Source organism: Maylandia zebra, linkage group LG1 (genome assembly GCF_041146795.1).
Source record: "Maylandia zebra isolate NMK-2024a linkage group LG1, Mzebra_GT3a, whole genome shotgun sequence".
In the NCBI taxonomy this organism is placed as follows: domain Eukaryota; kingdom Metazoa; phylum Chordata; class Actinopteri; order Cichliformes; family Cichlidae; genus Maylandia; species Maylandia zebra.
The window spans coordinates 42,359,279-42,384,614 of NC_135167.1; the positions used below are offsets into that span (position 1 = coordinate 42,359,279).

The window sequence follows — 25,336 nt, forward strand, 5'->3', positions numbered from 1 at the left end:
AGGATGGTGTAGGTTTGAGTTTATTAGATTGATCAGTATTGCTGAACTATGAAATATTTTTTTTGCATACAGGTATAACAGAATAGCTTTAGTGTAGTTGTTGTTTTAAACTTGAGTATGAACTTATACAAAATGCAGCAAGATATTTAAAAAACAGTTTTGTTGATTAAAACACACTATATCGGATTCATATCGGTATCGGCAGATATCCAAATTTATGATATCGGTATCGGACATAAAAAAGTGGTATCGTGCCATCTCTAATAAACGTTACAGTGAAACTGAATTTACAACCCAACAAAACACTGACTGTTTCTCTTTAATCACTTTATCACAATATTCTAATGGTATAAGGGCTGCTGCTGGACACTGTAACATCCTTTTAACTTGTACTTTTAACAAGCAATGAAGTCAAACTCAACCATGGCAATGACCCTGTGTTATCAGACTTTTCATTTGCTAATGTTTTCCATGGAATTATCTCTTCGTCTTCTTTCTACCACAAGGACACCCTTATTTGTTAATGATAAGCCACGCTGTTGAAGCACACAGCAACTTCGTGTTGTGTGAATGCACCCTGACATCAGGAAACTTGTTTTTGTTATAACCTCTTCTGGTTCCAGTCAACTCGTTACAAAATCCAACATTAAAAAATAGTTATTATTATAACTATTCTAACTATTACGATGGTTACTTTTGGGCCACTATCATGCTTGAAAAAAAGAGTGTAAACTCCTCAATGGGCTCTTACATTGTGCTATGTATGATATTTTAATAATACCCTGGTGATATGTAGTGTCAGGGGGGTTGCTTCATCTTTTATAAAGAAATTCAGATCCTTTAATACCTGATTTCTTTTCATGAGCTCCATAGAAAACCTCCAGCTTTTGCCAGGCTGTAATGAAGATGTTTTATTAAACGGCGAGAGGCTTCAGTGTAACCTCCTCTGCTGATAATGAAATATCTGAATCCTCTTTAAAATGACGGTACACGCAGTGTGGGGATGATTCCTGCTCTGGATGCAGAAATGACTGCCGTCCACAGACACACATCCACTTGTCTTGAAGGAAGGCACTTTCTTGGTGTCCCTATAATACACGGCCCCCCGTCGCCCTTCCCACCACCTCCTCTCTCACTCCCCTGTTTCCCTGTCAGGCAGGGAGACGTGCCGCACGGAGCCGCGCCGAGTGTCTGTCGCCTCATATTGAATTTCAGCGCGACAGCAGTCGGCTTTCTCTCCAGAAGATCGGGTTTAAAGATCGTTCGCTGCCTCTCGCTCTCCTCTCTCTCTCAACGCTCTCTCCTCCTCCCCATCGCTACTTGCCCCCTCTCTCCTCCCGTCCACAGACCCGCACTTGGGCTGGAAGTTTCCCCAGAGCAGAGCCGCTCCACCGTCCTCGGTGCGCCCGGAGAGTCGGAGAAATGAAGCTTCACTAAGAGAAGAAAGAAGAGAGGAAGGGGCCAACAAGGCGAAAGGAATAAATCATTGAGAAGAGTCACCACCGAAGACGTCCAAGGTAAAAAATGTGGCTTTTAAACATTTATTTATTTATCACTTTTTACAGTAAACAGAACCCTGCAGTAGCTTCTGACTGAGCTGTACACAGCACATGGACTTTTTTAAAAGTCTTGCAACAGAGTTTGTGGAGCATCTCCTCATATGCTGAATGTTACTGTTATGTGTGTTAAGTCAGCGGGACTTAGAGCTGTGCATGATGTTGGTTAATCTAACCTACTTAAAGACGTTTCAGCGCCACCTTTCTTTAACAACAACTTTATCAGTGGCTAACAGGTCAGGCACATTTGTTATATTATTATATAATATAGCTAATAGCTCTTGGCTATTAGAATAAAAAAAAAACAGCAGCTGATAATTGGCTGTTTTATTATAATAATAGCAACATACATACATACATATACATACTACAAATTAAAATGTAAAAATTACACTGAAACAGTAACTCTTTATTAAACTCCCATATGAAATGTTATACATGATGAAAACTGAAGCTACGTTTTTCACAGCAGACATTCTGACTTGTCAAACACACTTACAGCAAATAGCATCACTAACTGCTACACCAGGCTGCAGTAATTGCTGGAACATCTTAATTGCCTTTCTGACCACCTCTTGCTTTTCCTGCTATCACAGGTCACAATGAAGAGGCAGGCTAGAGAAATAAGAGAACTATTACAGTGCAATTTAACTTGTGTTGTACCTGCTGCAGGTGTTTGTTGTTGTTTTTTGCACAGTTAATGTAGTGATTGGATTGCAGAATATTTCACACGAGGGTGTGGAGAATTTCTTTGGGAATGGCTGTGATAAACCTGCAGCATCACAGGTCATAGATATTTCACTTTGTCATAAGCCAGAAGCTACAACTTGTAATTTGTAAACACAAGTCTTAATACAAAAAACGAGGTAGCAAATGTGTATTAGTTTATCAATTAGAAAATCAATGAATCCGAAACAATAAGATCAAAATGGACTGATTCACTCGTCTCACATATTCTGATATTTTCTTCCTGTCCCAGGTATTTGTGATAGTAAACTGAATATCCTTACATGTATGATGAACGAGGCAAAAATAATTTTAGACTAAACAAGACAACTATATTGGGCATTATTTAATTTTGACCATGATGGGCAGGCAAATGTCCTACCACTTGGGCGGTGGGGGTAAGGGGTGGGGCAAAGCACTGATAAATGTTTTCATAACCACTAAGTTTATATTTCCTGGAATATGTCTTATTGTGTAGTGCCACTGCTAAGACAGTTTCTCCAATAGTAGTTTTTCCCTTGTTCCCAGGAGCATGTGTGTGATAGTGCTAATTTTTATAAGAATGGCTGTCTAATAGTTTTTTCAGCCATGAAAATTCTTTCTGCGCCAAAGTAGCTGCAACACTAAAGGGAATGTAGGTCATGTGCAGTAGCTCCAGCTTCTATTAGTATAGGCATTGTACCTTTAAAGTGACTATATTAGCAGTTATGTAGCACCTGGAGACCATGAGATGTTGATGACGCTTCAGGTGACGACATAATGACATCCGTACTATCCGTACGTCATTACCATGGCTACCAGTACACATGAGGACACGGTTTAGTGACAGGATAGTAAATACATTAGATTTCCTTTTAGATTGCTGCTGTATCCGGAGCTGATGCTTTTTATTTCAAAAACAGTCCAACCAAAAAGTTGTGGGCAACCCTTAAGCAGCCCACTAGTTCCTGCTGTGGAAAATAGTCTTTTGACTCACAGCTGAGTGTGTTCATTTCCCTGTAACTGACAAAGAGCCAAATTGAGCTTGAAATGTTGTTGGGTTCATTTTCTTTTTGAAGGAGGCATTTTAAAATGGAAAGGGTTTTCTGATGTGCCATTTGTACTTTTTTGTTAGATTGATTGTGTGATTGATTTATTTTCAACAAAACCCTTTAAAAATCCATTAGAAAAATGTTTAAAATTGTCCAATAGTTGGGCAGTTTTTAAGATTTTTAGGCATCACTCTTAGTTTTCTCCATTATGACTAGATTTACTTATTGCTCCATTTTATATCATGTGTGACCTGCCAATACATTGTTTTTCTTTCTAAGAATTATAACCTGCAAAAATAAAGTTTCCTTAATCAGATCTCATGAAATTACAGAAAATATGTTGGAAAAAGGTCATTAATTTGCACTAAATATGCATTTAAATTAGCCAGGATTTAATCACGTTTGTTTAGTGATTGGTTTTGTTTGCAACAAAAAAGCCAAAAAATCTGTTAAAAGTATCAAATCACAATTCTTTGAATGTGGGTAGACTTCCTGTCCTGACATAAATGCATTAGGAGAAACAGTGATGTTACCGGAGAGATCACCTATTTCATTCTTGAATTCCTTTTATCCATTTTTTTAAGTTCTTAGAAACCTCCTCCAGAAAACTTTTTATATATACACTTATATTCGGTGGCATTATCTACACTTTGCTAGCAGCTGTGTCAAATTTTCAAGTATATTTTTGCATATTATTTATCTTTTTTTTGCATATTATTTATTTCCTCTTTACTAAAAAACTTGATGCGACTGACTGTGAGGTAGCAGAAGAAAGCTTTTTTCCCTCTGGGTGGGCATTCCATAAAAAAGCAGCTTTTGGCTGCTCTTTTATTCACGAGGAGTTACCACAGTGCAGAGTGGCACGTTTGACTTGGCAGACTTTTTACACCAGATGCCCATCCTGACACAGCTCTCCCAGGGATTTGTGTACCCTCCTGTTCTTAAACCAGGGATTTTTTTCTTTGCATGTTAGGCACACTGAGTGGGAATTTCATCCTTCAAGTTAATCCAGCTTTAGTTTGACAATTTTTAACAATAAATGGTACTACACAATATCTGCAGAAACAGTTTAAGGACTGGGGAACATTTCAAAGTTTCATTCTTTTAAAATTCTTAAAAAAATCTCAGCCAGATAGGCATTTTTTTTTTCAGAAATAAGGATTCACGTTACTTGTGTGCTGTTAAAGGAAGCTGTGCCAGGATTTCATGAAACCATATCATTTAAGTCCCCCTGTATCTCTCATAAGTGACTTCCAATCTGAGCAACCAAGGTTTGGCATTTACTGTTGGCTAATTTACCTAAATGTCAGGTGTAAGCATATAGGTGGGTGGACCGCCTCATTTACCTAGAGATGTTTAATTAATGTGTGACGGTTGTACTGCTTGCACCTGCTGCCTTCTTTCTGTGCTACAGTATGTATTTCAGGCATCATGCCACAGGTTTTTGAAAAGGAATATTAATTTCTGTAGCTTTCAATTTCCTCCCACAGCCTGTTTTTGTTTCCTGGACACAAGAGAAACCGATCCATGCTCAGATCCACTACTTAGATCACTGATCTGAAAAGGCTTGTTGGTTCTCTTAGATGTTGTCAGTGGTCTGAAAAGTCTTTCTTCAGCTCTATTCTTGTCTTCTATTTTATGTCATACAATTAGAAATTACAAATTTAAAGGTCTGTTTCAAGAGTAACTGTATATTAAAAGTTACATACACTGTATTTTCCACACTATAAGGCGCACTTAAAATCCTTTAATTTTCTCAAAAATCGTCAGTGCGCCTTATGTATGAATTTTGGTTGTGCTCAGTGTTGCCAACTCCTCAGTAAGGAAAATCGCTATTGGCTGTCCTAAAAGTCGCTAGAAATTTCTTTTAGTAATTATTGTTTTTTAATGTCACAATTCCAACCCTGCTCCTTTATCTGGGCTTGGACCGGCAAAAGTGACCCGAAATAGGCACTCTGGTGAGGTTACTTTGTGTGTGTGTGTGTTTATAAGTAGTTTTAAACCTTGTGATCCACAAAACAGCATAACAGTAAAAGAAGAACTGACTGCGTTACAGTCAGTGCGGGAGCAGCAGCTTCGCTCATGTGCCATTCATTTGCACTTTGGACGCATAGGGGTGAACGTCTCCTGCCCTGATAGCAGCTGGGGGAGGACTATCCTCCGCCCGTGAGTGCTTTGGCACGGGTGAGGTGCCCACCGCAGCACCGCTGCTTGTTGAGAGTAAGAGCGATAGGCGTTTTCACGTCAAAAAGTCGTCATAAATAAGTCTCCAATAACACCAGAAAAAGTCGCCAGATTTGTCGCTAGTCGCTTTTTAGAAAAAAGGTTGCTAAGGGGCTCTGAAAACTCGCTAAATATAGCGACAAAGTCGCTAAATTGGCAACACTGGTTGTGCTTACTGACCTCGAACCAATTTTATGTGGTACACGGCGCTCACAAATCTGTCAAAAATGTTTTAGCCCGACTTTGGTAAGCTACGAAGCTGCACTGCTTGATGAATTGTCAGAGCATTACGGCTACCGTAGTCAGGAGCCTTGCTGAGTAATCTGGGTCCAAAACTCCATCTCCTTCAGGTCCCAAAGTCAAATGATCACTGCGGCATCACTGAGAGCTAAAAACAAAAAAAATGATCGATGTTGCTGCTTTACCAGGTGCAACAATTAAGTTTAACATCCAGGCATCCATGAAAACAGAATTTATTACATTTAACAGAGTTAGAAGTTAGCAGGAAGTTAGCTCGCTAGCTTCCACCTAAACATGATATAGCATGTTCTGACAGAGATTTCTGAAAAAAACGTACAGCTCTGCTATCACTTCCAACATAAATGACTCCAGATCATTACAGACTACAGGACCACCAAACCCTCCCCCGCATCCTCTGATGTCTCCTTCCTCAACGAGCTCAACAACCTTTATGCTCGTTTTGAGCGAGGGAATCCAACAACCACAACCAAAGCAGACGTGACGCCAGACCACCAACCTCTGACTCTCTCCCCCACCGATGTAAGAGCGGTGCTGAGCAGGATCAATGTCCACAAGACTGCAGGTCCTGATGGCATCCCCGGGCGTGTTCTCAGAGCGTGTTCTGGGGAGCTTGCAGGAGTGCTCACAGACATATTCAATCTGTCCTTGGCCCACGCTGTGGTACTGGCCTGCTTCAAATCCACCTCCATCGTCCTGATGCCCAAAAACTCCAACCCATCTAGCCTCAATGACTACCGCCCAGTAGCACTCACCCCCATCATCACAAAGTGCTTAGAGCAGCTGGTCCTAGCACACTTCAAATCCTGTCTGCCCCCCACCCTGGACCCCCACCAATTCGCATACCGCCAGAACAGGAGCACAGAGGATGCAGTCTCCATCGCACTGCACTCTGTCCTCTCACACCTGGACAACAACAACACCTACACCAGAATGCTGTTTATAGACTTCAGTTCAGCATTCAATACAATCCACCCCTCACAACTCATCAGGAAGCTGACAGACCTGGGCATCAGTTCCCTCATCTGCAAATGGTTACTGGACTTCCTGACCAACCGCCCCCAACATGTCCGGCTGGATAACCGCTGCTCATCTACAATCACGATGAACACCGGTGTACCACAAGGCTGTGTGATGAGCCCTTTCCTCTACTCCCTCTTCACCCACGACTGCAGACCTGCTGATGGTTCCAACACCATCATTAAGTTTGCAGATGTCACCACGGTGATTGGCCTCATCAGTGACAACGATGAGGCCGCCTACAGGGAGGAGGTGGATCGTCTGGCTGAGTGGTGCGACACAAACAACCTGCTGCTTAACACTGAGAAGACCAAGGAGCTCATCGTGGACTACAGGAGCAATGCTGACCCACATCCACCCATCTACATTAAGGGGACGGCTGTGGAGCGTGTGAGCAGCTTCAAGTTCCTGGGAGTCCACATCTCCGAGGATCTCACCTGGACGACCAACTGCTCCAAGCTGGTCAAGAAGGCTCTTCTTGTTGAGGACTCTGAGGAAGAACCACCTGTCCTCAGACATCCTGGTGAACTTCTATCGCTGCACCATCGAGAGCATCCTGACCAACTGTATAACAGTCTGGTACGGGAACTGCTCTGCCTCAGACCGGAAGGCGTTGCAGAGGGTCGTGAAAACTGCCCAGCGCATCGCCGGAGCACCACTTCCTGCCATAAAAGACATCTACAGGAAGCTGTGTCTGAAAAGGGCTGGGAAAATCATCAAAGACCCCAGTCACCCATCACATGGACTCTTCCCCCTCCTGCCCTCTGGGAGGCGCTACAGGAGCCTCCGGACTAAGACCACCAGGTACCGGAACAGCTTCTTCCCCACAGCTGTCAGACTCCTGAACTCTGCCTCCTGACATCTGACCCACGTTAACACATGGACTGGACATACACTGATCGTGGCTCAAGAGTTGGGAGTTCGCCTTGTAATCGGAAGGTTGCCAGTTCGAGCCCCGGCTTGGACAGTCTCGGTCGTTGTGTCCTTGGGCAAGACACTTCACCCGTTGCCTACTGGTGGTGGTCAGAGGGCCCGGTGGCGCCAGTGTCCGGCAGCCTCGCCTCTGTCAGTGCGCCCCAGGGTGGCTGTGGCTACAATGTAGCTTGCCATCACCAGTGTGTGAATGTGTGCGTGAATGGGTGGATGACTGGATATGTAAAGCGCTTTGGGGTCCTTAGGGACTAGTAAAGCGCTATATAAATACAGGCCATTTACCATTTACCATTTACACACACCCACAACCACCTGCACACACACACACACAATGGACAACTGTACCCTCAAACACACAATAATAACATGGACTGAACCACCACTCACAACCACTAGCACTTTATACAGCCTCTGTAGAAATTATCCACATATCTCACTTATCTTAACTGCACTACTGTATAGCTCTGTGTAAATAATCATTCTGTACAATACGATAATTTTTAATTCTACAACTGTTTATAACCTGCATAGTTCACATTTCTGTATAACTGTATATCTCAGATTTCTGTATAGTTTTTTTTTTTATTTATAGCCTGTTCATAGCCTGTACATAGCTTGTACTCACTACAGCCTGTACATACTTATAGTTATAGCATATTCATAACATACTTCATACCGTGTACATTATAACATACACTCACATATCTATATTATTGCTAATATATATTGTAATATATCTATATCATGGCTAAAGCACTTCTGGATGGATGCAAACTGCATTTCGTTGCCTTGTACCTGTGACATGTGCAATGACAATAAAGTTGAATTCTATTCTAACTCTATTATAAAACTGGTTTATTGTCTGACTTACAAATTATTAGTCTATGAGTGTTCTGCGTCCCAGAGTATCTCAATGGCTTCAAAAAGCACTGTTACTGTAAAAAGATATGGTAAATGTTAAACCTAATTACTGCCTCTTTATATGCTGTAAAACTCTTCTTCTTCGCTATGGTTTTCAGGAAGTACTGTTTACAGTGTAATTATTTCCTTCCTTTCAGAATCTGGTATCAGTCTTTTGATGTAAGTGCATACAACTCCCATTAACTACATTCAATTTTCCAACTCTGAAGTCAATGCAACAAAGATGAAAAATGTCTTGAATTTTTTGGTGCATTGCATATGCATTCACAGCGGTCGTACAGATATTGTATTATGATGTGCACATATAGTATTCCAATTCAGTTCAGTTTTATTCATATAACAAATCAAATCACGACACCAGGCTCCTCAGTAACATGTGAAAGAACCATGCAACCCATCCTCACGCTGGTTACATACTGCTGTGGGATGGCTACCCCTTCTTTATTTTGCACTCCACCACTCTACCTGGGCCATGGCTAATGCTAGCAGAGGAGATCTGAGGACCTCAGTATACCATTAATCGGTATTACCGACAGGTGGAGATTTAGAATTGCCATTGGTTGCCGTCTTGATATCTCGCTCCACAGAGATTGTGTCCAATGATTACAAGCCTTGTGTCTCCAGTGAGAGAGATGCTGCCCCACACCATCACAATGCCTCCACTGAAAGCTGTTACCCTATCATTGCAGCTGTCATCATAGTGTTCTCCAAGTCTTTGTGGGAATCCAACTGCCGTATGCAGCTGGACTCATCGCTGAACATAACAATCCATAAATAATAATAATAATAATGCATTTTATTTGAGGGCGCCTTTCAGAAACCCAAGGTCACCTTACAAAAAACAAAATCAATAAAAGGAACAATAGTCATAAAATACATAAAATAAGTTAAAATTACAAAACAGAGCTTGACAACAGATAAAATCAGCATTAAAGCGAATAAGCCAGTTTAAACAGATGTGTTTTGAGCTGTGTCTTAAATACGGAGAAGGAGTCAATATTTCTTAGTGCAGGAGGAAGAGAGTTCCAGAGCCGAGGAGCAGAGCGACTGAAAGCTCTGTTCCCCATAGTAATAAGGTGCGAGGATGGAACAGTAAGATGAATAGCAGATGATGATCTGAGAGGGCGGGAAACAGTGGTGATATGGAGCAGGTCACACAAATATGAAGGAGCAGATTTATGGATACACTTGTATGTAAGAAGTAAGATTTTAAAATTTATCCTGGCTTCTATGGGCAACCAGTGAAGCTTCTGAAGAACTGGGGTAATATGAGCACTTAACGGAGTGCAAGTTATGACCCAAGCTGCAGAATTTTGTCACATGTTCAGGTTCCATGTCCATGCTGTGAACACCAGCACAAACAGCCTGATACTGAAACATAATCATGACAGGCCTCCTGGCAGCCCTATGATACCGGAGATTGGCTGTGTGCAGTCTCTTCCTGGTTGTCTGGGTTAGAGAGCCGTCGGCCATATTGTCCTGCAAACCTTGATTTAAAATCTGTAGAAGACTGCCTACAGTAGTACTATACTGTACACTGGGACGTGGCCTGTTTCTGACATTTCCTCTTAAATGTAACTTGGCCTTCAGTTTGCAGGTAGTACCATGGCTCACTCCAAATAATGCTGCAGCCCGGAGTTGCAGAACACCAGCCTGAAGTTGCTCTATGGCAATACAGACCAGTCGATCATGGTATGCTTGGTCAAACACACCTATTGACCACTTTAGCAAGGTCTATGCTCACAGGTGGTGAAAACCAGGTGCCTTGTTATCAGCACCGCAGTACCAGAAGCTCAAAACAAGAGTCGATAGAAGAATAGGCTGCAGTAGTTTTTTCATGGGTGCAACCAACATACTGAACTCCCAAAAAATATTTTCTTTACAAATGTGGCACCATTTAAGGAGCAATAAAGACATTTTCCAATAGAAAGCTTTATTGGCAAGAAGCATTGTTACAACAAATTTCTTTTATAGTTTATAGTTCATATATATATATATATATATATATTAAATATGGTATTAAATGTGCAATAATGTTGGGTAATAAATGCTAAGGAGAGCATCAGATTTAATCAGAAATTAAAAGAAAACTCACCACTGACAGCATCCGATAGTTCGAACTGTATTGCAAAAGTCAAATTGTATTACTATAGCACAAAGAGAAAGATTATAATTTATTTCAAGCAGTACTTTGAGACAGCGGGGAAGAAAACTACATTTTAACAAGAATAAATAGAACTAGAGTCAGGGAAGGTAGCCATCTGGCTTATCCGGAATAGAGAAGTGCAAACACTCGGGTTGGTGAGTCTAGAAGCTGCAGATCAGAAGCCTTTAGGTGCAGGGCCAGGGATGCACGGAGAGAGACCACAGAGAGGAAAAAGCACAAAATAAAGGGGGATGATAAATAGAATAACAAGCTTGGGATTCATCTACGAAATTACACGCAACTTTAATAGCTTTGGTTTTAAACGTTGGTTAAACCTTATTTTAACATTAAGCCTAACCTCTAGCATAGGTAATATTATGTGCATTTATGTACATGTGCACTTGAATGGAGGAAGCAAGCCAACCAATTTTGCATATGGTTTGTTCCTAAGCAAATATTTAAATTGCCAGGTATGCCAGTAACTTGATAATCAGCTCTGTGCTCTGCTGTGGATGAACTCTAACGGTGCTGGTTGTCCCTGCAGCCTTGGTAAGCTCAGCACATGAAGCAATTCTAGGTCCGTTGCAGATTCTGATTGGAGTGAACCTCCAGATCATGAAGGTTCACCTCATATCTCCTGAACTAAACAAGTACAGACATTGCCAGTTGAAGTCCAGATCTCAAGGACCACAAACAGACACCTGGCTGGGAAATACTGGGGCTGGGTGGTTAACTGTGACTTTACTGCAGAGTTATACATCTACTTCAGGTGAAAAAATAAGGAAATAGACCCTCTAACATTTTAAAAATGTGAATGTTATATTTTTATTACTGTAACCAGCTTTATTTTGATAAAAAAAAATTAATAAACTAAAATATACAGGTTAAAGATGATCAAATATTGACCAAATATGTTCAATATCTAGACGAGAGCATTGAGTGCTAAGGTAACAGGTGACACTAACCGAGTGTTCCAGTGGCAGGTGGGTCAAACACTGGCCTTACACATTGTTTATGCCTTAACATTTATAGTCAACATCCTGTGTTGTTTATGTTTTGTTTAAATATTTAAAAGAAATACATCACTGTCTCTTGTATTTCAATTAAAATAAAGATCTGAGATTGGGTTTTTATGACTCCTGACTTTGGAAATGGCTGCTCAACAAGTTCCCGGTGTACTCCTCCTCCTCCTCCTCCCATTAGCTGTTATGTTTCTTGGATTCTTTCCAGGCACATTGAGCCATGTTTTGGAGACACTGGGAATTTGAATATTGGGGTTTTAGTGTGTGTGTTTTTTTTAAGATAGTGTTAATAATCAGCTGACTAATTCAAAATTTAACAAACCCTAAAGTCTTTTCCTAAGACAAAAGACTGAGGAACCTTCAATTAAATTTAGTTGCCTCAAGGTGCTTCATATTGTAACGTAAAGAACACACAGCGATACAAAGACAACAAAGAAAAACACCAACCCTCATATGACACCCTATGAGTAAGTACTTTGGCAACAGTGGGAAGGAAAAACTCCCTTTTAGAAAGAAGACAGGACAAAGACGTGCTGTGGAAGAGAGCCAGAGGTGAATAATACTTAATAATTAAAGCAGAGAAGTGCATATGTGCTTTAAGCCTGTGCATCTAAAGTGTGAAACCTGCAGCATTTGGAAAAGCACACTAGTATTAGATGTGTTTTGTATGATGCATCTTTTGAATGGACAGATCTGCTGTAGAAAAAAAGACACTATTATCTGCACTTACAATTGCCTCAGTAAACCAAGGTTTAATGCAGCCACAGGAGATGCTGCCATTCTGAAGGAGTTTACAAGCCAGATTTATGAGCTCTGTAGCTTGACTGAAATAAAAGAGATTTTTTTCTTCCTCACTTTAAGGGTTCTTGAGTCATTCTGGGAAATGTGAAGCCAGAAGAGAAATCCACATCTGCCTTACCATAATAAAGATAAATATAAGAGTATTAGACAGAAACTAAATGGAAAACCTGAGCTGCCAGTAAGAAGTCGCCCTCATGTCTCTGGAGAGTGCTGCCCTTTCCTGCTCCTCATTTAGCTCTTCTCTGACACAGAGCCGAGGGAGGGGAGGGGACAACAGGAAATGTTTGTGTGTGAGAGAGAACGAGAGAGAGCAAACTTTGAACTTGTCTTCAGACGTGATCAAAGTTAAACTTTGATGTCAGGGTCCAAACCCTCTATCAGCCCTGAAGGAGTCGCTCATTACTCTTATTAGAAATGTACGCCGTAGGGTCGCTAGCCAAAAGTCTTTGTAATGTCTGATTGACTGCTTGAGTGAATAGAGCAGGCTACTCTCTGTCTTTCTTCGTGCACGCTCTGTCTAGGCAGCATCCTTGCCCCAAACCAATCTGAGGTAGTGAGAATGTGTCTGACACAAACCATCTCCTGTTGCATGGCTACATGTGTGAAAGGGCAACTCTGGACAGAGACAGGATGGGATTCTCCTGACGCTGTGAGACGTGTGCTGTTGCAGAGTTTTTAGCTTGTGATATAAAGTGCTTTGAGTTGATTGTCCTTGTGATTCGGTAGCATACAAATAATGTTACGCCCCTCTGCAGCCCCTAATCTCTTTGCAGCGGCAGTGCAAGAGTATTCAGCTGTTGCTAATTGATCACACCTGGTGAGGTGTGGATAAAGGCGTACCTGAGGCAGGCTTTCGGGGAAGCACACCAGCTATTTTAGCTAACCCCCTATATAATTTAAAATAAAACCTCATCTCTGTGAAATTCTGGTATTAGTCTCCATATTTGTGTTGCAACTCTTGAGCCGGGTCGTAACAGTAAATAAGTAAATGCATTGAACTGAACTGATGTCCATGTATAAAAGCAGTTTAAGAGAGGCATACAGCAAATGAGGATAACTATGAAAGTGAGAGATTGTATAGATATGGAGAAGATGGGAGGGAGGAGGTGGTTGACAATCTGTCGTGCTTCAAAACTTTCTCATTCCCTTCCTGTCCCCTCACTCCCCCCAGTTTTTATTTTACTTCTCTCTCTCTCTCTATCTCTTCGCCCACCCGGCGTGCTTGTTGCCCTCTCCTGCTGTGACTCGCATCTGTTGGGGAAAAGGCTGATCTTTAGTCTTGGCAGGGAATCACCAGCATGCCCACTGCCGCTTCAGACTGGTACTTGTGACGCAGCGGATTGCACTGGAGGATTGATATTGGGTCTATATTTCATGCTTCTTACCTGCATACATTATCCCAAAAAACTTTGACTACAGTGCCCACTTTTAGATCCTTTCATAATTTCCCGTTGTACAAACACTTATAGTTATTTTGGTAACGTGGGAATGTTTGGGCTTGAGGCCCCAGTCACACAGGTGACCAGTTAGTGACCTCCTGGTAACCACCAGTCACTAGGATAAAATGTGTATTCCCTGACCAGTTGTGGGTGCAGGCAGTCGTTGTGAAGTCAGTTGCTAATAAGGGAAAATTGATCATTCCCCGAGTGCTCGGTGATGTTGTTGAGTGGTTACTGAGATTGAAACCTCCAGTTTCATTGCAATTTCAGAATTAAATAGAAATAATAAATCCTATCCTATTCTTACTCACATTACTTGGCCCACTTAAGGATGTTTTTTGCTTTACTGAGTAACTGCTGTGTGTTTCTCATCATGGACTTAGTGATCAGGTGCTCCTTTGTCCTCCATCTGCTTTCTTCTTCTTTGGTATTAACTCCGATGTCAGCCTTTTTCTTTCTTGTAAGGTGAACCACAGTTTATGTTTAAGTGGATACACCACTTTCTGTTTGTTTGGAAAGGTGTGGCCATTTTGGTTTAATCCTTTGACACTTCAGTTTCTTTAGTGAAATTCTTTTTTTTCTTTAGCTGTCAGGCTGCTCTCTTAGGACATTATCACTCATTTCTCAGTGATCCACCTCAGCATAAACACACGACCTACATGGAGAAACAGGCATGTCAGTATGCAGAAGGAATGGATTACTTTGATTACTTTAATACTCTTCCATCTTCTTTAAAAAGCTTAAAAACGATGTGCCACCAAAATGAAAACGGGTTTGCAGCATACACGTTGCAAGTAGGACCAGTAGAGATGTAAACACACTGTGATGTTTGTATTTTTACCAGTCGTCATTTGCTAACCTTTTCTTTCTGCTGCAAATATAACCATCACTGATGTTTGCCACTGCATTATGTTGTGGGTTTGTGATGGACCGAGTTGAAAAACAGGAGGAGTCCCAGGAATTATACAGACTAGTTAGAAAAAAGGAATGAAAGAGTTCAGAGAGTTTACAGAGTACAGCATTGAAACAGTGCTTCCTCGTTCTTCACCAAGACAATCCTGGAGTGGCTTTAAGACTCTTCCTGTACTTTCATAGAACATCTGTGTGATGGATGTGCAGATGCTCCCCGTGCTACATGACAGAGCTTGAATGTCTTTTTTTTTTTTTAAATCCATTTGGTAATAAATACAGAGCATGTGTTGTGCAAAAACTAAACCTTGATAGGAAGTTTGATTATATAGCAGAACCAGCTGATCAACCAATAACAAGTACAAACCGGGATCATGTTTAACTGTTGTAGTGACTCATCACATCACATCATCTTTGATCCTCAGCTGCTTACTTGTTTGTTTTGCCCCGTTTCTCCTCCCCACCCTTCCTTAGAGATTTGACTGTGTGCAAAGGCAGTTGCATCAACAGCAACTTTACTGTGTAATCGTATTCTACTGAAACATACAATAACTGCTAAATGCATTTACTCTACAAGAATATAATAAATTATTTACAGCCTCTAATTCTAGGTCCAAACCTTACAGGAGATATTGGAAGTAACTGTGTTTCAGGTTATTGTGTCGTATAATTTTGTTTATAAATGGGCCTTTTCTGCAACTTTAAAACAGACTCTGCATTATTCAACCAATCAAATCTTGCATTTGTCATTTGAATGACATCCTCAAGAATGAAGTGGTAGAGGCAGAATTAGTAATATTTTATGACATTGTAAATTTCCTAGCGCAGCACAGAGACGCACACGGAACATAAAATAAACAACAAGCAGGAAACAAATTTCACAAAGGACTACCCCTCCCCCACCCACTCTTTTTTCACTTCAGGGACACTAGTGGGGAGGAAAACTGTTGTAGGTGGATGAGTTGATGTGATTAATGCTGATGCTGTGTGTTTACCATGTTGCGTAATCATAAATGGAATTTGCATGTAACAAGCAATTCGTATCACTCAGTGTAGAAGTCTTAAAGACGACAACCCATGAGACAAACGATATTCACTGTACGACATGTGAAAGTTTGCAGAATACATAGACCCCATATGAAATATGATATGAGGTTTTTTGTAAATGTGAATATTTAAAGCTGATAATATTTAACCATAGACGTGTATAGAATACTCCAGTGATTTAATTTCCTGTTGAAACCTCTGACGTCTTTCATTCTAGCACCTTAAATAATAATATAAATGAGAATTCAGTTGGTTTCAGTGCAATGTTTTCATGGTCATTATATCTCATTATCCAACCACTCACTAACCTTGCAATTGTGTTTATGCAGGATGGTGCTTATTCTCTCTGTTCATCTCACAGCCTTTAAATCTGTGTCATTTATCTCACGCAGTTTCATTGATTGCCCCCAACCCCCCATCCCCATCTCCCTGCCTGTGACTGATTGGACACTTTTTACTCACTTTTCTCTGAGCTGCTGCTGATTTCAGCCTCCATTTTCCTCGACATTTTTTTAACCTTATGCTTTTTTGCTGTTATTTCAACAAACATTGACATGGGATGCTCGATAAGAGTGTTTTCCCAGTATAGAAGTTTCATTGTGACCGCGATGAGTTGCTTTTCTTTTTAAATTGGACTCATTTAAGTGTGGACCCAGATGGCTACTAATACAAAGGAGATGAGCATATACAGTCTGTTAGGCAGATGACAATATGAGTGCTTTGAGATAAAAAGTGGGACACTGAAAAATAAAAATGTCTGAGTGAGTGCGTGTGTGTGTGTGTGTATGTGTTTGTGCGTTTGCGTGCTTGTGTGTGGGAGGTGGGGTTCCAAGTTTTTGAGTGAGCAAACAAATTACCAGCCAAGTGAACAAATTTGGCAAAGAAAACTGAGAATCAGGGCACAAATTCAGGCAGAGCAGACACTAAATCAAAGAGACATACAGAGAGAAACGGAAGGTCCTGCTTCGAAATCACAGTCCTCTGACCTGCTGCCTTTCACATTGCAGTAGATGCTGCTTCTGATTAGATGGCAGAAATGAAAAGTGGCAGAACTCAAAGAGGATAACCTTGACCCGTGAAGGTGGTAACCTTCTCAAGAGAAAGTCAACACTCAATAAAGCCCTGAAAATGTGCTAGAAGATGGAGCTTTGAGTTTCAATCTCTGCTTGGGCCGGTATCACTGCGTTTGTTCCTACAGGTTATGCTAACTGTGGTGTATAATTCCAGCACTTGGAAACCAACAATATTAGAAATAGATGATCATATAGGGACTCTCTGAACTGCTGACCTATAAAGAGCGTTGGGGGAGCTAATGAAAAAAGTCATATATCATACATTATGTATATATGTTAATTCATAACTGACAGGAGAACGCGATTTGTTACACTGCTCGTTACTTTACATTGTTACTCTGTAAAATGACCTAAAACTCAGTGTCACATAGTTACCAGTTAACAATATAAACTTGAGGCTACAGTTCCACAGATTAACACAAATCCCACACACGCACAATCTTTCTTTTACTGTTTTTTCTATGAATACAAACGCAAAACAATATTGAAATTCAGTCCAAAGAGACTTCAAAGAAACGTTGATTCGTCTTTACAAACATAAATATGTTGAAATTAAGGCTGTAAGACTGACTGCTTATCCCTCTTTTTGTTACCTGTTGAAGGTTTGGCTCAGGCTGTTGGGCTTTGGTTGGCATACACTTACACATTATTATCAGTATTAGTAATGATTCAATGCAGAGAGATGTATGATCACATAGTGAGTGATGAAGGTGACTGGAAAGGAAAAACTCAATGCATCATGCGAATCCCCCAGCAGCCTACACCTACTGCATCATACCTAAGGGAGGATTCAGGGTCACCTGATCCAGCCCTAACTATGTGCTTTAGCATGAGCAACCAGAGATGTTACCTTTAACTAATTTTTGCTACCTCTCATTTTATGGGGGGTTTAGCCATTTTGAGTTAAGGCAGTTTTTAATTTAGAGATTATTAAAATGAAACTAAATTTTACTGATATTTTTTTTTTGTTGGTGGGGGGGTTATAGTCAAGATTGTTCGTTCTGTACCTCTCAGTACACTGACCCACTTTTAGCCTTTACAGGACATATAAATAATTCATTTCCTATATGTCCCCACTGCATCTATGTATGTCTGTATGTAGTACAGTGGTTGGAAATATTCACAGGAAAGATCCATGAGAAGGATGGCTTCCACATTCACTTAAAAGAGGTATCAGCTGCATAGAATCGAGGCCTTTGTTCTTTTATGCTGTTTTGTTGCTTACAGATCATTCAGTTGGTTTTTGTTGTATTTTCATGACATTTTTACATAAAATGGGGGCAAGTATTCTGAAATAACTTGTTGCACATTGTATGAAATTAGCAGTTGCTAGTCTACTTAACTGTTACTTGCTATGACAAATACAATGACTGACTTGTCTGCAGAAACTGGACAAATCTCTCTACAATTAAAATGAAAAGATTGATTTTCAAAAAAACTGAAAATGAAATTTTATACCCTTAGTTTTTTGCACTAATCAAAGTCCAGGATGATTTTTGTACTGGCTTCGTATTAGCATGTTGGTTTAGTGGAGAATGGCATTTACTGTATTCAAAACACTTTAAACTGCATACCAGAGTTGGCCATGCTTTAATACAGTATTTTTTCTATATGCTTTAAGGACTTTATGTAATATTAACATAACACCCATGTCTTTCGACTGTGGGAGGAATCCAGAGTAACCACAATTCTAACCAGTGCTAACCGCTGCACCACTGTGTTGCAGGAGACTGGAGAATATATTGAATTTTAGCAATATATCAAAATGATTTCATCACAGGTATAGATTATGACAGTGTTATTTATATCAATATAGTTTTATCTTGAACATTTAAAAGCTTGGGCACAGCCACCAAACCCCTGACTGATGAAATACAAATTCTTCAACAAAGCCGTGCCAGTGTTGCATTTACAGTTACAAATGATCTTCTTATGGCCTCTGACAGTGGACTCATCTCTGTGCTTGTCCTGCTAGACCTCAGTGCAGCGTTCAATACTGTCGACCATAATATCCTATTAGAACTATTAGAGCACGCTGTAGGTATTACAGGTACTGTGCTGCAGTGGTTTGTATCATATCTATCTAATAGACTCCAGTTTGTGCATGTAAATGGAGAGTCCTCTTCACACACTGAGGTTAATTATGGAGTTCCACAGGGTTCAGTGCTAGGACCAATTCTGTTTACACTATACATGCTTCCCTTAGGCAGCATCATTAGAAGACATAGCATAAATTTTCACTGCTATGCAGATGACACCCAGCTCTATCTGTCCATGAAGCCAGATAACACACACCAATGAGTTAAACTGCAGGAATGTCTTAAAGACATAAAGACCTGGATGGCCGCAAACTTTCTGCTTCTAAATTCAGATAAAACTGAGGTTATTGTACTCTGCCCTGAAAATCTTTCGGTATCAAACCAGATGCTTAGTCTGGATAGCTTTGCTTTGGTCTCCAGTAACACTGTAAATAATCTTGGAGTAATTTTTTGTCCTTTAGTATAAACTTCTTTAAGAACTGCTTTTTTCATTTGTTCAATATCTCTAAAGTTAGTCAGGAGACAGACACGTTCTTAGCTTTTATGATCAGGTTAAAAACTTTCGTTTTTGACAAAGCATATGGTGAGAATCTGAATCCTCCTTTAGTTACGCTGCAATATTCCTAGACTGCTGGGGGCCTGCCGTGATGCAATGTTTGAGTGTTTCCTCTTCACTCACCTTTTTTTCTGCATTTAATCATTAGTTGATATTAATATCTGACCCTCTCTTTTACAGTGTGTCTTTGTCCTGTCTTCCTTCCCTGACCTCCAACTAGTTGTGGCACATGGCCACCCCTCCCTGAGCCTGGTACTGCTAGAGAGGTTCTTCCTGTTAAAAGGGACTGTTTCCTTCTCACTGTCAACAAAGCACTTACTCATAAGGGGTCATATGATTGTTGAGTTCTGTTATTGTATTATTGTATGCCTTGCAGTATAAAGGACCTTGTGGGAACTGCTGCTGTGATTTAGTGTCATATTAACAAAACTAAATTATTGAATTAGAAATTGAGTTGAACCTCAGTGAGCTTTCTACTATGAGCGCCATGTGAAGTCTGGTTTAGTGTAATAGCTTAAATTTCTTGTTAGAAAGAGCTGTCTGGTGTCAGGGTTTTTTTTGGTTCAGATCACCCACTCCTACTGTGTGGAAAGATTTGTGTTCACAGCATTTGCTCATTCTTTTGTGACTGGCCACAATCATGTTTTGGTCCTTATCCACAATCAATCAATCAAGCAAGCAAGTATACTGTGTTACTTTCTGACATGTTATACTGTAGGTTGTAACACTAAGTGTATTTTTATTAGCACAGGCTTGTATTGCCTAAGAACAGTAAAAATAAGCTGCTACTCTGACAGAAGACAGAATCAGGCAACACGTGGGTACGTTTAGTACACCGACTCATACTGTAGGCTGTAGGGATTCATTAGTCAGTATTTTTCCTTTTCTGTTAACTGATGAACTCACTGTAGCTGTTAATCACTCCATTCCATAAATAAACCACTGACGAAAAAGTGTCTTGTTTTGTGGTCCATCGATGAGAAACATGTTTGTTTATGAGCACAGACAGGAAGGCTTGTGTCACAAAGATAATTACAAACACTAACAACATATATTTTCAATTTATATTGTAATTTTTCAATTCAATTTCATTTATATAACGCCAATTCACAGCAACAGTTGCCTCAAGGCGCTTTATATTGTAAGGTAGACTCTACAATAATACACAGAGAGAAACCCAACAATCATATGACCCCTATGAGCAAGCATTTGGCGACAGTGGAAAGGAAAAATTCCCTTTTAACAGGAAGAAACCTCCGGCAGAACCAGGCTCAGGGAGGGGCGGGGCCATCTGCTGCGACTGTTTGGGGTGAGAGAAGGAAGACAGGATAAAGACATGCTGTGGAAGAGAGACAGAGGTTAATAACAGATATGATTCAATGCAGAGAGGTCTGTTAATACATAGTGAGTGAGAAAGGTGACTGGAAAGGAAAAACTCAATGCATCATGGGAATCCCCCGGCAGCCTACGTCTATTGCAGCATAACTAAGGGAGGATTCAGGGTCACCTGGTCCAGCCCTAACTATATGCTTTAGCAAAAAGCAAAGTTTTAAGCCTAATCTTGAAAGTAGAGATAGTGTCTGTCTCCTGAATCCAAACTGGAAGCTGGTTCCACAGAAGAGGGGCCTGAAAACTGAAGGCTCTGCCTCCCATTCTACTTGTAAATACTCTAGGAACAACAAGTAGGCCTGCAGAGCGAGAGCGAAGTGCTCTAATAGGGTGATATGGTACTACAAGGTCATTAAGATAAGATGGGGCCTGATTATTTAAGACCTTGCATGTGGAGTGGTAAAGACTCTGCAATAATATAAACAATAATGTAGTAATATTTGCTGTAAAGCTCTTATGTAAGTGTGATTTGAATTTCACAAAAATGCTTATCCATCATTAATACGATACGAAGTACATTGAATTAGTGTTGTTATAGAAATAGTTTTAAAAATGTACATTGCAGTGAAAACAGTTGCAATATAAGATTGCATTATACAAAGTGCAGTGAATTTAATCATACAGTACCAGAAATACCAGACAAGAGCTTAATCATAACCCCGAGACGTGTGGTATATATTCCAGATTCACATGATGGCCAAACAGATCCTATAAGGGTTCTGAAAATGTCCAGATAATGAGCTGAGGGTCCATAAAGAAGCCAATTAGCCTTAATAAGCTGCAGTTTCTGGCAAGCTGGGGGTTAGGCTGGAGTGCACGTGTGGTGTACAATACACACCACAAATTCTCCAGTCTTTCTTGATGTCTCTCAGCCATTTTTACTCCTCGCTCCCATTAATGCGTGTAGTACAAACACATAATGAATGCACATCTATGCACACTGCCTCTTGGTCCCCTGATTTCTGCTTCTGGGAGATGGGTAACATTCCCCAGTGTGTGTGGTGACAGTTATTAATCAGGGGACGATGGATGCACCAGTTTGATCTCTTAGTCAGGAGAACTCATTACTCTGCTGATGCTCTTATTTAAGCTGATGCAAGCAAGGAGCAGAGATGAGGAGAGGAAGGAGGAGAGAGGCTAGCAGGTGGAGGCACAATATCGAGCAGCTACCTACACACTGCTTGAGGAGGTTTAGCCCCTCACAATACTGCGAAAACATCGAGCTACCCCTGTGCTCTTCAGTATCCAGAACAAAGTATGTTACTGTAAGTATTTCCTCCCTTTGCTAACTTTGCCAACATATCTGTTTTGTGTAATTTCCTTATTCTTTTCACTTTGTTTTTTGTTATATTCAGTCAGGTTTTGTTATCTTTTTTTTCTTACAAAAATGTATTTATTGATTTTTTTTAGATGTTTTAAACATAAACAAAATATAAGAATAATACATAGCCAAAATATATAGTAGGCATGTATACATATATACATAAAACACATACATACAAATAAGAACAGACAGGTAAAAATTACATGTACACTTGGATAACAGGAAGTAGACCTACGTAAAGATTTTGACTGCGCAGAACATTTTCCAGTTCTGAGGCTTTTTTTAACATTTCTGCTCTGAGAATGAAAGAATGAAAATGCTATGGTTTAAAGTTTGAATATATTGCATGTATTCACTCATCTGCCTTCAAATGTGTATGAACTTGAGTAATATCCTGTTCTTAATCCATAAGATTTGATTCTTCTGGGAAGAGTTTAGGGGAGTGTTTATGGGAATTTTTGACCATTCTTCCACGAGCACGCGTGATGTTGGACGAGAAGGCTTATATCAACTTATATAACTTAAGTAACTTAATTTACTTAGTAACTGTAATATGGCTATTCTATTTAGTACTGGGTTACTGGAGGAAAAAGAGTAATGTGATTATTAACTATATTTGTTATTTGTTTAATTTTTAACACGTGTTATACACAACTCTGAGGTTTTAAGAGCCAGAACCTTTAGGAGAAGCAGAACAAACAAATGCAGCCTCTAGTCTAAAACTGAGGATTTTGTGACAAAGATCAAAGATCAGTCACAAATCTGAAGCCAGAATATTTTATCTTACAAACCTTTTTATGAACTCATTTTTGAGTGTGGTTACTCCTTTAGAAGTTCCATTAGTTCCTACCCATCCAATCTCCTAGGCTTATCTGAGATAACCCTAGAACTTATCCCAGATCCTATCCTAGTCGAGAGAGGATGAGAATCAAGGTACACCCTGCACAGGTCACCCGTCTGTCGCAGGGCCAACACAGAGAGACCACCACATTCACACTCACATTCACATCTATGGGCAGTTAGGATCACCAGTAACCAAACCCCAGGTTGTCTGTGAAGGTTCTCAGTCATCCAGGTCATCGTAGTCAAAGGAGCTTGCAAAGAAAAGCGTCTGGACTTCTTTATGTTGCTTGAAGACGTTTCACCTCTCATCCGAGAAGCTTCTTCAGTTCTAAGGTCAAATGGTGGAGAGTCCCAGATATAAACTAGTGGGAGTGACCCCCCACAGAGGGACAAAAGGACCCCCTGATGATCCTCTAATCGCCTGAGCCAAGGTGTGAAACTGGGTGTGGGTCCCAATCAGCCAGAGTTTCGGGTGTGTTCATTGTGAAACCTGGCCCCACCTTATCATCCGAATTCCTGAGGTCAGATGGCCCAGGATGTGAGTGGGCGTTAAGGCGTCTGGGAAGGGATCTCAAAACTGGATTATAGATGGCAGAGAGTTGGTGTCGTAAACCCCCGCCTCTGTTCAAAGATGGTCGCTCACAGTGGACATAGATGCTTCTTTCACTCCTCTTTCAAACCATCTGTCCTCTCTGTCCAAAATGTGAACATTGGCATCCTCGAAAGAGTGTCCTTTATCCTTCAGATGCAGATGGACTGCTGAGTCTTGTCCTGTGGAGGTGGCTCTTCTGTGTTGTGCCATGCGCTTGTGAAGTGGCTGTTTGGTCTCTCCAATGTAGAGGTCTGGGCATTCCTCGCTGCACTGTACAGCATACACCACATTGTTAAGTCTGTGTTTAGGAGTTTTGTCTTTCGGGTGAACCAGTTTCTGTCTGAGCGTGTTGCTGGGTCTGAAATACACTGGGATGTCATGCTTGGAGAAAACTCTCCTGAGTTTCTCTGATACACCGGCTACATAGGGGATGACAATGTTGTTGCGTCTGTCCTTCTTATCCTCCCTCGCTGGTGTCTGGTCTTCTTTTCTCTGCCTCTTTGCTGACTTTAAGAAACCCCGGGTTGATTGGAGCAATTCAATTCAAATTTTATTTTAATAATGAGAGATCATTAGAAAGAATTGAACAGGATTTATTGATATACAGAATTCAGTCAAGCTATTACATGATTAGATCACCCATCACTGCAGAATGGAATTCCAGCAGTAATGGGAAATAGACCAGGACCCCACATAGTATAGATGCTGGTGGTGAAGATGAAGATGAAGGTTTGGATGGAGACTGAATAATATGAATGAGGCAAAGATGGGGCAGAGGTGGGTTGCATGAAGGCCTCCACAATGGAGAAGGCTTGACATCTTGGGAAAGTGGAAGTGATGTAAAGCATAGATTACCCACCAAGCACCTGGGAAGCTGACAAATGTGTGATTACAAAGTATCAAATTCAAATTCAAATTCAAATTTTATTTGTCACGTACACAGTCATACACAGTACGATATGTAGTGAAATGCTTGGACAACTGCTCGTGACCTAAAGAAAACAAAAAAGGAAAAGGCTATGAATAAGATAGGAAATAAATATGAAAAATTAAAAAGGGTAAATTTAACTAGGAAGGAATAAAATATAAATTAAGGTTAAAAATGAAATAACTGTACAACACAAATTAGAATGAAGGGTAAATTTAACTGGGAATGAATAAGATAAAATATATAAATTAAAGTTGAAAATAAAATAACTGTACAACAAAATACACAATATAGAACTATATAAGAATGTATGAAGAAATATAAATAAATATATACACAATAACAGCAGCTGTACAAGTATTAACTGGAAATGAAGAATGTAGTGACCAGTGTTGTGCAATCCACATTATGTCCTGTGCAGTGCAAATATGCTTAAAGTGATTTAAGTAATGAAGTGAAAACAATGTCCAGAAAGTCCAGTGTGTGTGTAAGAACCGTATGTGTGGGTCAGTACTGTGTGGTGGTGTGATTGAGAGACCGTATCGCCTGCGGGAAGAAGC

General features: G+C 40.4%; 1 protein-coding gene across 4 annotated transcripts in view; it reads left to right on the forward strand.

Moving 5' to 3' along the window:
• The first annotated feature begins 1,156 nt into the window (after positions 1-1,156).
• Positions 1,157-25,336, forward strand: part of shank2b (SH3 and multiple ankyrin repeat domains 2b) — a 312,524-nt gene continuing 288,344 nt past the window's right edge. For 2 of the 4 annotated variants that reach the window (XM_076886830.1, XM_076886835.1), the window contains exon 1: positions 1,157-1,517. The gene's annotated coding sequence lies outside the window, so the exon portion shown is untranslated. The remainder of the gene's footprint in view (positions 1,518-25,336) is intronic. The other 2 variants (XM_076886831.1, XM_076886836.1) reach the window with 1 other exon arrangement.